This window comes from Oryza sativa, chromosome 7 (assembly GCF_034140825.1).
Source record: "Oryza sativa Japonica Group chromosome 7, ASM3414082v1".
Classification (NCBI taxonomy): Eukaryota; Viridiplantae; Streptophyta; class Magnoliopsida; order Poales; family Poaceae; genus Oryza; species Oryza sativa.
This window is the reverse complement of record NC_089041.1, coordinates 14,810,647-14,824,165: the sequence shown is the minus strand read 5'-3', so window position 1 is coordinate 14,824,165 and position 13,519 is coordinate 14,810,647.

Below are 13,519 nucleotides of genomic sequence, written 5' to 3'. Positions count from 1 at the left end.
AGCTCGATCAACCGATCTTCCGACCCCTGCTTGGCAAAAAGAAAACGACCAAATTAAATGCTGCAGCATATTGACAGTCCACACTTCATACGAAGTATACCATTGACATGTTACCATGTCAGGAGGAGCCAGCGTTACTTAGGAAGAAGGGACAAATTCTATGAGATTAGATTAGTTTCCTGCACTTGTTTTACATGGGCTTTCTAGAACAATTATTATTCTACTGGAAGAATTGTTTTGTTATCTACTCGCTTTGGCTGTACTTCGCAGTAGCCAGCTCAGCCGATCTGAAACTTTGTAAAACTTTTTAGGTAAATAATCAATTTAGTCCCTTAAATTTTTACTAAAGGTTCAATTTGATACTTAAGGTACCATTTGATCCTCTAAGTATTCATTTTAGCTTTAAATCATCCTTCGACTCACTTGATATTCCACATGGCTAATCCTAGTCAACATTTGTGTTAGAAATATATATCCCTTTTGCGCTTAATTTGCATACACTATAAAAGAGAAAATAAATAGCATTGTACATGTACTTCCTATTAATTCCAGCCTTTGCACACGATAGTTAACTTTAATGGATACAGTATACATAGTTGTTTTTCTTATATATAAATTAATATGCATAATCATGTAAGAAAATTCATTATATGCACATTTTTTAAAAAAAACATCATATAATTATTGGATATAGATCTCATACGAAGTTAGATCTATAGGGGTCACGTCATATAGTTTTATACCGCCTTAATAGCACAACATATTTTTTTCATTCTTTTCTTATATATGTGAAGAGGGAGGAGGTATAAGGGTTATTTATCAAGAGTGATGTTGATTAGGACAAGTTTGGACTAAAATAAAAACTTGAAGGAGTTAGACGTATGAATTAAAACGTCAAGTACCAAACTGAGCCTTAGGTAAAGCTTGAAATACCAACTTAGTTATGCACCCAACTTTTTACTTCTATAAGTTTGTTTCTCATCAAATTTTAACACCATTCACTTATTTTATTGTTACTTTTTATATTTTATATTTTGAAATAGATATTAATGCACATGATTTACAGTACAATGTATGGTGTAATCGGATTATAAATCGGATAAGTAATTTATAAAAAAACTATAAGAAGAAAAAAAAGACATGTATCATTTGGTGTACTAGTAATCAACTAGATCTGAGATGAGTATCTGGTTAAGACAATGTAACGTGCGGTCTCTATGTAGTCATATCCATTGAGTATGGATATTGATTGTAGATTGGACATATTCCCTTCATAAAAAAAGGAAAAATTCTAAATACCCCCCTAAACTTTGGATGAAAGTCTATCTAGCATCCTAAACTTTAAAACTAGAAATCTAACCTCTTGAACTTTGTAAAATTATTCATATTATCCCCAAGGTGGTTTTGCATGTTTTAAAAGCTTATACGAACAACTTTAAATAACTAATATAACATTTTTGCATATCACCAATTGTAAGTCATCAATTTATACTTATACAGTGATGCCATACTATATGTTAGTACTTGTTTGTAAGTGAGAGCTAACAAGTGGTAAAAAGAAAGATTTAAGTGAAGATACAAATTATATACAAATTAGATAAAACTCACTTACAAACAAGTACCAGCATAATAATAGTATGGCATACCTACATGTCCAATGTGTATATTATGTGATCAAACTCATCCAATTTATATACAAATTAGATCAAACCCACTATACAGAACCACCTTAGGGGGTAATATGAACGGTTTTGCAAAGGTTAGGGGATTAGATGTCTGGTTTTAAAGTATAGGACGCTAGACGGACTTCTATCTAAAGTTTAGAGAGGTATTTGGACTTTTTCCTAAAAAAAATGTTGATTTCTTGAGTTCAAAAATTGTCCCACATAATTTATTTGTATCCTATCTGACTACCATTTGGTGAAAATTAAGAAATTATTTTCTTTTAGTACCCATTACGTCCTCCTTATGTATCACCTAACAATACTACTCCCCTCCATCTCGAAATATAGGATTTTCGTATGGAGTTTTGCACGCTTATTAATGAAAATGGAATGGGAATGGATGTGATTTTGAGATGAGAAACTAAGTAAAGAAATTAAATGTGAGATGGTTGTGGTTGTTGAGATGATGGAGTAGGTAGAGAAGTTGCTACCATTCTAAAATAAGTTTTGAACGCTAGAAGTTACTATATTTGGAGACATGAATATACTTTCCTATTAATAAATAATACTAAGAAAGCACTCTCGTGGTCATAAATATTTGATGTTAATGACATGGTTCGATCAAACTTTTATGATTTTTTTTCTCGAAAACTCAGGAGAGCTGCATTTCATTTAATTAAAGGGAAGAAAAACAAAAAAAATAATATTTACAAAGTAGGATGACCCGAGCCCTCCTATTGAGATCCACACACACTAGACCACTGTAGCGCCTCGATTTTCGTTCGAGATTAAAAATCAATTAATAATACATTTTATAGAAATTAAATAAAAGTTAAATCAATTTAATCAAGTGAATTATTGAGGGAATTAAAAATTTCCTTTAAAAATCATTGCCGAAAATATTTTGTAATATTCTCTGTGCCCTAATATACTCTCCGGATTTTTCCGTGAACTTTCGGAGCTCGAGAAATAATTTGAATAGCACAAAGTTCATTAAATAAATTAAATAAAATGAAAAACAAATTTAATCGCCTTCCTTGTCTTTGGGCCGTTTCCGGCCCAAGAATCCTTCCCCTCCCCGCTGCAGTCCTCCTCCCTCCTCCTTTTCCGGCCCAGCTCGCCGCTCGGCCCTCTCCTCCCCTTCCCTGAAGTCTATTTTGCCCCCCTCCCATCCCCTCGCTCTCCGGCCAACATGTGGGACCCGAGTCCCACATGTCAGCTCCTCCCCCTTCCTCCAGCCTCCTCGCCAGCAACCGCCCTTGGCCACCATTGCCGCCCACACCACCCCACGTCGTCGCCGCTTCTCCCGCGCTCCACCCTGCCTTGCGAGTGCGTGGACCGGCTCCCCTCCACCTCCTCAACCAAATCCCCCACTTTTCCCCAAAAATTGCGCCGGGATCGAGCTCCACTTCGCCCATTAAACCGTCCCACTCCGCTGGCCGTTGCCGCCCTTTTTTGGCCACGATCTCTACTTCCCGGAGCTAGAAAAACACTCCCCCGGCCACCACTCCATTTTTCCCTTCCACCACCGGAACGACCATTTCACCGTGCACCCGACGTCGCCGACATATTCGCCGCCTCCAATCGCACCTCGCCGCCGCTAGCGCCACTGCCGCACCGTGCAACCACCTCCGTCGGCATCGCCATGCCTTGCCGCACCCCGTCCACTGCTCCTCTTCCCCAATCCATTGCCAAAACGCCGCAGCCACATTCACCATCTCTCTCCGCCACCGTCGCCAACTCCAGCCGCACCGTACCGCCTCTCCAGCCGACCCCGCACTGCGCTGTCACCTTCCCCGGCACTGCAGCCACCGTGCGCAGCCCGTCTACCCCTCCCTCCTCGTGAACCATCACGGGAGACTGCTTCCCTCCGTCCAACGTGAGCTCCGCCGATCCTTGACGCTTCCGGCCGCCATTTCCCTCGGCGTCGTGCCTCCTCCTCGCTCCCTAAACCCCTTGTCTCCTTCCCCAGGTTCTTCCGGCCGCTGTCCGCCAATTCCCACTCGCGGAACGCCGCTGGACCACCGTTGCCGCGCCTCCCCGAGGAGCCCGCCGCCGCTTTCCCTTCGTCTTCTCATCATTGCGCGAGCACCCCTCCCTCTCCCTCTATCTCCCCTTCGTCGACCGCCTCGTGCCGCGCTGCCGCCGCCGGTGGCCGTCCAGTCAGGCCGCTTGCAGCCGGTGGCCGCACGCCGCCGCCGTGCCATGGCTCGGCCAGGCCGGCTTGAGCCGTACCCGCGCCTCAGCCGCCCACTCCAGCGCCGTTGGATTCACCCTCGGGTGGGTGAATCCAGGTCGTCCACGTGGTCGTCTTGGTGCCGTCCCGCGTCGGTGCCACCTCGGCGCCACATCCTTGCCACCTCGCCCGCTTGTCCGTCGTGACCGCCACGTGGTGCGCCCACGGACAGTGCATGCGTGGACTTGGTCCACCGTGCGCCCACTTCCCATGAGTCACCGGCAGGTGGGGCCCGCTTGTCGGCGCCACCCTCCTCGGCTGACGGCATAAACCATATTAATTGCGCAATAAATCATTAATAATTATAGAAATTCATTTAAATGGTTCAAATCTTCTAAAATTCATATCTAATTCATACGAACTCCAAATTGGACCATTCAACTTGCAAAATTAATCTAAAATTGAGATCTACATGTTTGTTTACTTTTTATGTATTGTTTACTTGGTTTTTATTAGGTTTTTTCCTTGTTTTGCATGCCATCGTGTAGAATCTGTCATTTCGGAAGTCCGCAGTCACGAGGATAAGAGTTCAGAAGATCTTTTGAAGAAGCAAGGCAAGTCACACATTCCCTCTTGAGCATATTGATCCCAATTTATAAATGTTTTACTGTTTGCAAATAAATATGCATGTTTTGCTAATTACATGGGATCCGGATATTACCTATCTGCTCGCTTGTGCCATGTTTACTTGATATCCGTTCTTTGTTAAACTTGGGTGATAATTCGACTAGCTCGTGTTACTTATGTGACCTAGATAGAACTATATGCTTAGCCATGCTTAATTACCACTAGCTCAGCCGATGGGATAATTGCAATATTAGACACTTTAGTATCTAAACGAGCTGCGTGCTCGAGACATCCAGCCATGTTTCATTGGCCGTAATTATCCAACTAAAATATGACTGAATGGTGGGCTGTGGGTGCATGGTTTTGCTAGTCGCACCCATGCAATTAAGGACCGGTTCGCGGGATGCACTGGAAGTATAGGGTAAGCGTGATGGAGTTGGGTCGCCTGGGGTGTTCGGTTGATTGGCTTTCGGATTCACCGTGGCATGAGGAGGGGCAGCCCATTGCCTACTGGGGGTGGGGGCAAAACCTGAGGTGTGGTGCGATTGGTCAGAGGGGGTTATACGAAGGGTCTTGTCATAATCACTCGACATGGTGACATGTTCATCATGGGCACATGATGATGCGGTGACATACCGATGGATTGTGTCTTGTGGGTACAGTTGTGCACCTCTGGCCAGAGTAAAACTATTTGAATAGCCGTGCCCGCGGTTATGGGCGATCGACCAGATTCACCGTGATTAGTCCCACCCCTAATAAATCAACTCAATGCACTATGTAGTTCAGGTGGGAAGGTTGGGCCTGTTCAACATGGTGTAGCGTTGATCAGTGGAGATTTAATGTTACCTTAATTAACCAATTATTTTACTGTTTTGCTCAATAAAATGTTTTACATCTGCCTTGTATCCCCTTGCACGTCTTCTTCATTGGTATGGCTTGTTGAGTATGATGGTTGTACTCAGCCTTACTATTGTTCCCCCTTTTCAGAAGTGTAGTGATTCTAAGCTGAAGACAAAGTTAGAGGACCAAGGCTCAGACCCCAGTTGAGTTTTGCCTATGGAGTGGAGCTGAAGCCCCGGTAGGATCGCCCTTTTCCGCTGCTGCTGTTTCATTTCAGTGTGAGGACTAAGTGCCTCTTCTGTAAGTATTTTATGCTTTATTTACGTTTGGATTTGTATATTAATTTGTCGTTTTGTGTACCCTGGCTGGTCCTAGACAGGGATTTAATACACAAAATAGTCTGGAAATTTGGGTTAAATTTTTTGGCGTGACAACCAAACATGACTTTGATTATTAATTTTATATTAGAATAAGTTTTGAACGTTAGAAGTTACTATATTTGGAGACATGAATATACTTTCCTATTAATAAATTATACTAAGAAAGCACTCTCGTGGTCATAAATATTTGATATTGATGACATGATTCGGTCAAACTTTTATGATTTTTTTTCTCGAAAACTTAGGAGAGCTGCATTTCATTTCATTAAAGGGATGAAAAAACAAAAACAATAATATTTATAAAGTAGGAAGACACGAGCCCTCCTATTGAGATCCACACACACTAGACCACCCATGACTTTCATTATCAATTTTATATTAGAATAAATTTATAAACTATAATAAATTCATGATACTATATGATAGTTCTTTTGCATGCTATTGTTTATGAAGAAAGTATTTGAGAAATTATTTGATGGTCAAAGTTCAGTCAAATTTTATTTTAAATGTCGAATATATTTATGACCGAAGTGAGTAACATTTTGATGCACAATAAAATTGATCAGTGTTACCATAACGAATTTGTTATAGCAATGTGCATCAAAATACTATGTCATACTTATGTTACCCTAAGGAATTTGCTAGATGAGATTGATTACATTATAGGAGCATGTACCCATCATGTTATTGGCCAATATGGGAAAGTTTCTGTCCGTTCTTGCTTCTCTGGGAATAAAAAAGATCTCTAATCAATCAATCTTTTCGTCTATATTTTGAGAAGCTATAATCGTAGAATTAAGAAAATAAAGTAGAAGTTAGAAGCTGGTTTTTCTAGCATCTCCAGATTCTCAACAGTTGCTTCCGAAGAATCGAAAGCTTCCCAAATAAACCCATGCATCATGTGAGTAGGTTGTTGTCCACGAATTTGTGGGGACTCTAAAAAAGGGTGCTTGCTGAAAACCGTTTCAGGACTCCTTTGGAAGAAAAAAAAGGTAGAGAAGTTTCAAAGGATTTAAATTCTATAGGAAAATTTTCCATGTGGATATGCACAACCAAATATTTACATGAATACCTATACTCCAACACCTCACAACTGATTGGAGAAAAAGAAAAGACTAGAAAAATAAACTTCGAATCTTCTTCCGTCTTGCCTCAAGCTTGCTTCAACCAACACACCGTTTACTTAGAAATGCCAAGATCTGGTCATACATTGGATCCAGTGGTCACCGTCCCAGCTTGCTATGGCAACAAGCCTACCGTCCTTGCCGTGCCATCCTCCCCACCACCATCTTTCATGCCATTGTACCGCCAAATTGGGTCACAAGCTAGCCCAGATCTGACCTTGTTGCCGTTGCCGTGGTATCCTGCCACCACAGAACCTCGCTGCAGCCGTCATCGTTGTCGCCATCCAGTATGCCTCCCGAGCAGATCCAGGCGAAACCAGCCTTGAAAACCACGCGGCCTAGCCTGGCTGAGCCTTCACCTTCGTTGTCCTTGGACTCATAGGGGATGTCCCTGCCGTCGCCGTCCTCGCTGCTCGCAGGCTTTCCATCGGGCTGCTCAGGTGATGACGGAGGTAGGGAGATGAGTTATCACTTTCTAGAGAGGGAGACGAGTTGTTGCTCGAAGTCCCTCGCTCACTTCAAAAACAACTACCTACTGTAGCATATGGATCCGATATTTCGTGGAACCATCGCTTCTCTTTTTCTAAATAATTACAATGGGCTTATTTCGATATGCAAGCAACCAATAAGTCCTGTTGTGGAAAAAAAAAATCAAGTGATAAGTCCCCAACTGCTCTTATGAGCGAATGACAAATTAGCTATAGATGGCCAAAAGGCCCGATGCCCGACGGCCCAGCCCACAGCATGGCGTTTTGGCCCGGCCCAAGCACGGCACGGCACGGCCTGTTAGGGGTCAGGCCAGTGCCGGCCCGGCCCGACCACCGGACCGTGCCTGGGCCTCTCCACCGGCACGTTGGGCCGGGCCGGCACGGCACAATGGGCCGCAGGCCAGGCCCGACATAAACAATAGGGACTAAAAATAGACATATTATATGCCACGGTCGAAAGAATAGGGATGCAAGATAGACTTATTTTAGCTATATATATGTCAGCCCAAAGAGAAGGCACGGAAAATAGACTTATTTTCACTATATATATGTCACAACCCAAAGAGGAGGGACGGAAAATAGACTTATTTTCGCTATATATATGTCACAGCCCAAAGAGGAGGGACGGAAAATAGACTTACTTAAGAAAAGGCACGATGGGCCACCTGCGCCGGGCCGGCCCGGCACGGCCCGACGGCTGGTGGGCCGTGCCTGGGCGGGAGGCGCAGCCCATGGGCCAGCACGGCTCGGCACGAAGTGCCGATCGGACCGTGCCGGCCCGATGGCTGGTGGGCCGGGCCGTGCCAGGCGGGCCTTTTGGCCATCTATAAAATTAGCTATGTTCCCGATTTGGAAAAGACATTCCTTTTCATTTGACCGTTCATATTTTTTTTGGTAAGTTTAACAAAACTACAGATTTAATAATAAATTTATCACAAAACTACAGGTTTAAAGCTAAGTATCGCAAAACTACATATTTAATAATAGGAAAAAGTACGAATTACCCCCGTGAACTATCGTGGTCGACCGTTTTACCCCCTAAACTCGAAAACCGGATATTTGACACCCCAAACTCTTAAGACCAGACAAATTACCACCCTAACACGGTTTGAAGCGGTTTTCAGCCTACGTGGCACACACACGTGGCGATACAGTCAGTAAAAACAAATAAAACAAAGGGTGGGGCCCACTTGTCAGCTTTTTTTTTCTCTCCTCCTCTGCTTCTCTCTCGGTGAGCAGAGGAGAGAGCACGCGGCTGCCGTGAGCCAAGGACGATGCGCTCTGCCTCCACCTCCACCGTCGACCGCCGAACTCACCGTCTCCATTGCCGGTTGCCCGAGCTTTCTCTGAGTTCGCCGGTGGACGTGGTTGGACGACCATGATGCCGACGACCAGGATGACGGACCGTTCGCTGCCTCCACCGCGTCAACGAGAGAAGCAGAGAAGGGAAGGGGAAAAATTGCAAAGCTCGAGCGCGCGCCATCCATACTCGCTGACCCTTCCGTGTGCCCCATGCGCCGCCGCAGCAGCCTCATCCATGGCGGCGGCGACAAGCAGCGGCCTGGTCTGGCCATGGCGGAGGACGGGGCTGGGTGGTGAGCGGAAGCCGCTTCCGACCTCGCTGCCCTCGTCTCGCGCGTCTCCTGCTGCTCCTCTCCTCACGCAACGAAGTGTTAGACTTTGCTCTAGGATCACCTAGGTTAGATCTAGTCGGGTTGGCTCTATTTGGGTGTTTGAACAATAGAACATAAGGGAGAGGGGTTTAGAGGAACTGACCAGTTGAGGTGTTGGAGGATGAAGAAGCACCGGCCATCATCGTTGTTGGTCGCGGGCTTGGCGTGGACGGTGGCGACGTTTCCCATCACTGGCTGCGCCCCCTCTCGATCGGTTAGGGTTTGTGGGGTGGAGTGGCAGCGGCAACAAACCTCGTACCGTGTGTCGCCCCGGCCTCCACCCCCTTTTATATGGCGCACTGTGACGGGGGCCCACCAGCCATTGGGCTGGGCGCCCCCGATCAGGGCGCGGGTCAAGGCCCCCTTGAGCCATTGGACTCAAGGGGAGGGAGATCCATCTAACATTCTGCCCCTTGATCTCACTATTTCTTTTAGCCTTTTTCTATTCCATAACTTTTGGGCCCTATAGTTCAGGATTCATATCTAGTAGAAAAAACCGGACCGGGTCAACGGTTCGCCTATAGTCCAGGATTCATATCTAGTAGAAAAAACCGGACCGGGTCAACGGTTCGACCGGAAAAAACCAGAACCAGAGGTCTCCACGGTTCGGTTGCGTTCAAAGACTGGACATGCATTCGACCCGGATTGAACCGGCTGAACCGGCCGGTTTTGCACTAAACCGGATGTTAAACCGCCTCGGTCAGACCAGACCAAGAAGATAAATGGGCCACACTAAGGCCCATCGAGGGCCACACGCCTGTTTTTTTCCTCAAAAATCGCAGAAAAGGCTGGTGGCATGGGATTCGAACGTGGGTTTGTGCGTTGAGAGCACTTGGCTCTAGCCATCCGGTCATTCGCCACTTTGTGTTATACTGGAAATATACAACCTTTATATATCTATTGAACCACGATTCAACCGACGGTTTTCCGGTTGGACCATCGGACCGGTGAACCGAGGGGTTGTTCGGGTCCCTCTCCGGTCCGGTTTTTTACACTATGTCATTCATATGGCTTCCCTTAAACCCATGCCGGCTACATGTTCCTTGAACACGTTGGGTGGTAGGCCTTTCGTGAGCAGATCCGTGAGCATCCTTTCTGTTCTAATGTGCTCGAGACTGATTGTTTGATCCCGGACTTTGTCCTTCACAACATAGTACTTTATGTCAATGTGTTTGGCAGCACCACTTGACTTATTGTTGTGAGCGTACATTACTGCGGGTTCGTTATCGCAGTATAACTTTAGTGGTTTCTCAATACTGTCAACCACCTTTAAACCGGGTACGAACTTCTTTAGCCAGTTCACCTGCCCCGTTGCCTCATAGCATGCTATAAACTCGGCATACATAGTAGACCCTGCAGTGATAGTCTGTTTGAGCTTTTCCATGAAATAGCTCCTCCTGCCAGGGTGAACACGTATCCTGATGTTGACTTTGTATTATCTTTTGCAAAGTCAGAATCTGAATACCCCACTATCTGGAGCGATTTTGATCTTCTGTAAGACAGCATGAGGCCTTTTGTTCCTTGCAAATAACGCAAGACTTTCTTTACCAATTTCCAGTGCTCTGGGCTTGGATTACTCTGAAATTTGCCAAGTAACCCAGTAACAAATGCCAAGTCAGGTCGTGTGCACACTTGCGCGTACTATAGGCTTCCTACAGCTGACGCATATGGCTTTGTTTTCCTTTCATTGAGCTCATACTGATTTCTAGGACATTGCGATGCCCCATACTTTTCCCCTTTGACTATAGGAGCAGGTGTAGCACTGCATCTATATATGTTGAATTTCTTCAACACCTTTTCTATATATGCCTTTTGAGAAAGTCCCAATGCATACTTTGTTCTTTCTCGGTGAATCTCTATGCTCAAAACATATGAAGCCTCACCGAGGTCTTTCATGTCAAAGTTTGAGGACAAGAATTTCTTTGTTTCCTGTAGTAGACTGACATCACTACTAGCCAGTAAAATGTCATACACATACAGAATTAGGAAAATAAATCTCCCATTCTTAAACCTTGAATAAATATAGTTGTCCTCGACATTCTATTGAAACCCAAATTTCTTTATTGTTCCATCAAACTACAAGTACCACTGTCTCGAAGCTTGCTTTAATCCATAAATGGATCTCTTTAGACGACATCCCATATTTTCGTTTCCTTTTATGACAAAACCTTTCGGTTGCGCCATATATACTTTTTCCTCCAAATCTCCATTTAGAAATGCCGTTTTTACATCCATCTGATGTAATTCCAAATCATAATGTGCCACTAGTGCCATTATAATCCTGAAGGATTCTTTACAAGAGACTGGAGAAAATGTCTCATTGTAATCAATCCCCTCTCGTTGCGTGAAGCCTTTTGCCACAAGTCGCGCTTTAAACTATTCTATATTCCCTCTAGAGTCATATTTGGTTTTGTAGACCCATTTACAGCCTACTGTTTTGGCTCCTTTAGGAATTTCTTCTAAATCCCAAACATCGTTTAGTTTCATTGATTTCATTTCATTTTTCATGGCTTCCAACCATTCAGATGAGCGAGCACTTCTCATGGCCTCTTCATATGAGGTGGGATCATCCTCCATATGCGACTCTTCTATATTATAAACTTTATAGTCATCATGGATAGCCGATCTTCTGACTCTTTCAGACCTTCTAGGGGCCTCCACATTTGGCACATTCTGTACCTAAGGCTCTTGATGAGTCTCCTGTACTGGCACATTATCTGTTTGAGGCTGTTGCAGCTCCTCCTCTGGTGTGGCAATAATTTCTGTTGAATCCTGTATAACAGGTTCCTCATTTTCATTCATTGTTGCCACAGGAGGAGTAACAACAAGTGCTGGTACCGCAACGTCATGCATGGCAGGCACAGCATCAGCAGGTAGAGAGAGGAAAGGTTCCTGAGTCGACGGAGCGGGTACATACACCCGCCTCTCCTCAAGATCAATTTCTCAAACTACCGAGCTCCCCCTAATCATTTCGTCTTCAAAGAAGACGGCGTGTCTCATTTCTACAAACTTTGTATAACTGTTTGGACAGTAGAAACGATAACCCTTTGATCTTTCAGGATAGCCAATAAAATGGCAGCTGACTGTTTTGGGGTCCAACTTCCCAATATTTGGGTTAAATACTTTAGGCTCTGCAGGACTCCCCCACACACGGAGGTAAGCTAGCAAGGGTACTCTTCCTGTCCATAGCTCATACGGTGTTTTGGGCACCGATTTGCTTGGAACTCTGTTGAGAATATGAATAGCGGTTTTTAACGCCTCCATCCATAAACCCAGTGGTAGTGTGGAGTAGCTCATCATGCTGCGCACCATATCCATAAGGGTGCGGTTACGCCTTTCAGCTACCCCATTCTGTTGAGGTTCGCCCGGTGTTGAATACTGGGCTACTATTCCATTCTCTAACAAGAACCTTGCAAAAGGTCTAGAGACTTGCCCACAAGGCGTATGTTGACCATAGTACTCCCCCCCACAGTCAGATCTTACTACTTTAATCTTTATATCATGCTGATTTTCAACTTCAGCCTTGAATATCTTAAATTTATCCAATGCTTCTGATCGCTCTTTAATAGGATAAATATAACCATAACGGGAGTAATCGTCTGTGAATGTTATGAACGAGTCATAGCCATCCACACTTTTCACATGAAATGGACCACAAATATCTGTGTGAATGATCTCTAAAATTCCTGCGCTTCGTTTTGCACCCTTTTTTATGCTCTTTACAAATTTTCCTTTAATGCATTCTATGCATTATTCTAAGTCTGAGAACTCCAATGGAGGAAGAATTTCATTCTTAACTAGTCTCTCAATTCTCCCCTTTGAAATATGGCCCAAACGACAGTGCCATAATTTCGATGAGACATCGGAAGTTCTCTTTCTTTTCTTGTTTTCTTTTGTCAACGAGGACACAACATTCACATTCTTAGAAAGAGATAACAAATAAAGCTCGTCTTGCAACACAGCAAGACCAATACATACATTATTATACCATAGTTCACATTTGCCACTTCCAAAGCGGCAATCATATCCATCAAAATCCAATTTGGATACACTTATTAAATTTCTTTGCAAAGAAGGAACATAAAAGACATCTCGAAGTAAAAGTGTGAAGCCATTTGCGAGCTCTAGACAAAGATCTCCAACAGCTTCAACCTTTTCTTCAACTCCATTGGCAACTCTAATGGAGCTTTCGTTTCTTTGCGTAGTCCTCGTCGAACGGAATGCCTTTAAACAATTACAAGCTTGAATAGTTGCTCCAGAATCAATCCACCATGTGGATCTAGAGTAACCAACATAATGAGATTCATTTACAAATGTAATAATGTTCTCACCTTTCCTTGCCATGATCATTTTCATGATGTCAGGACAGTCTTTCTTGTAATGTCCTGTCTTCTTGCAGTGGAGACACTGATCTTTCTCAACAGTGAACTGTTGTTGCTGAGGCAGATGCTGAGACTATTTAGCTTTTGAGGTGGGAGACTTGTGGTTCTTTTTCTTGTTATCTTTAACATAGTTAATTGAACCACCATTTGACTCTTTGATTCTCT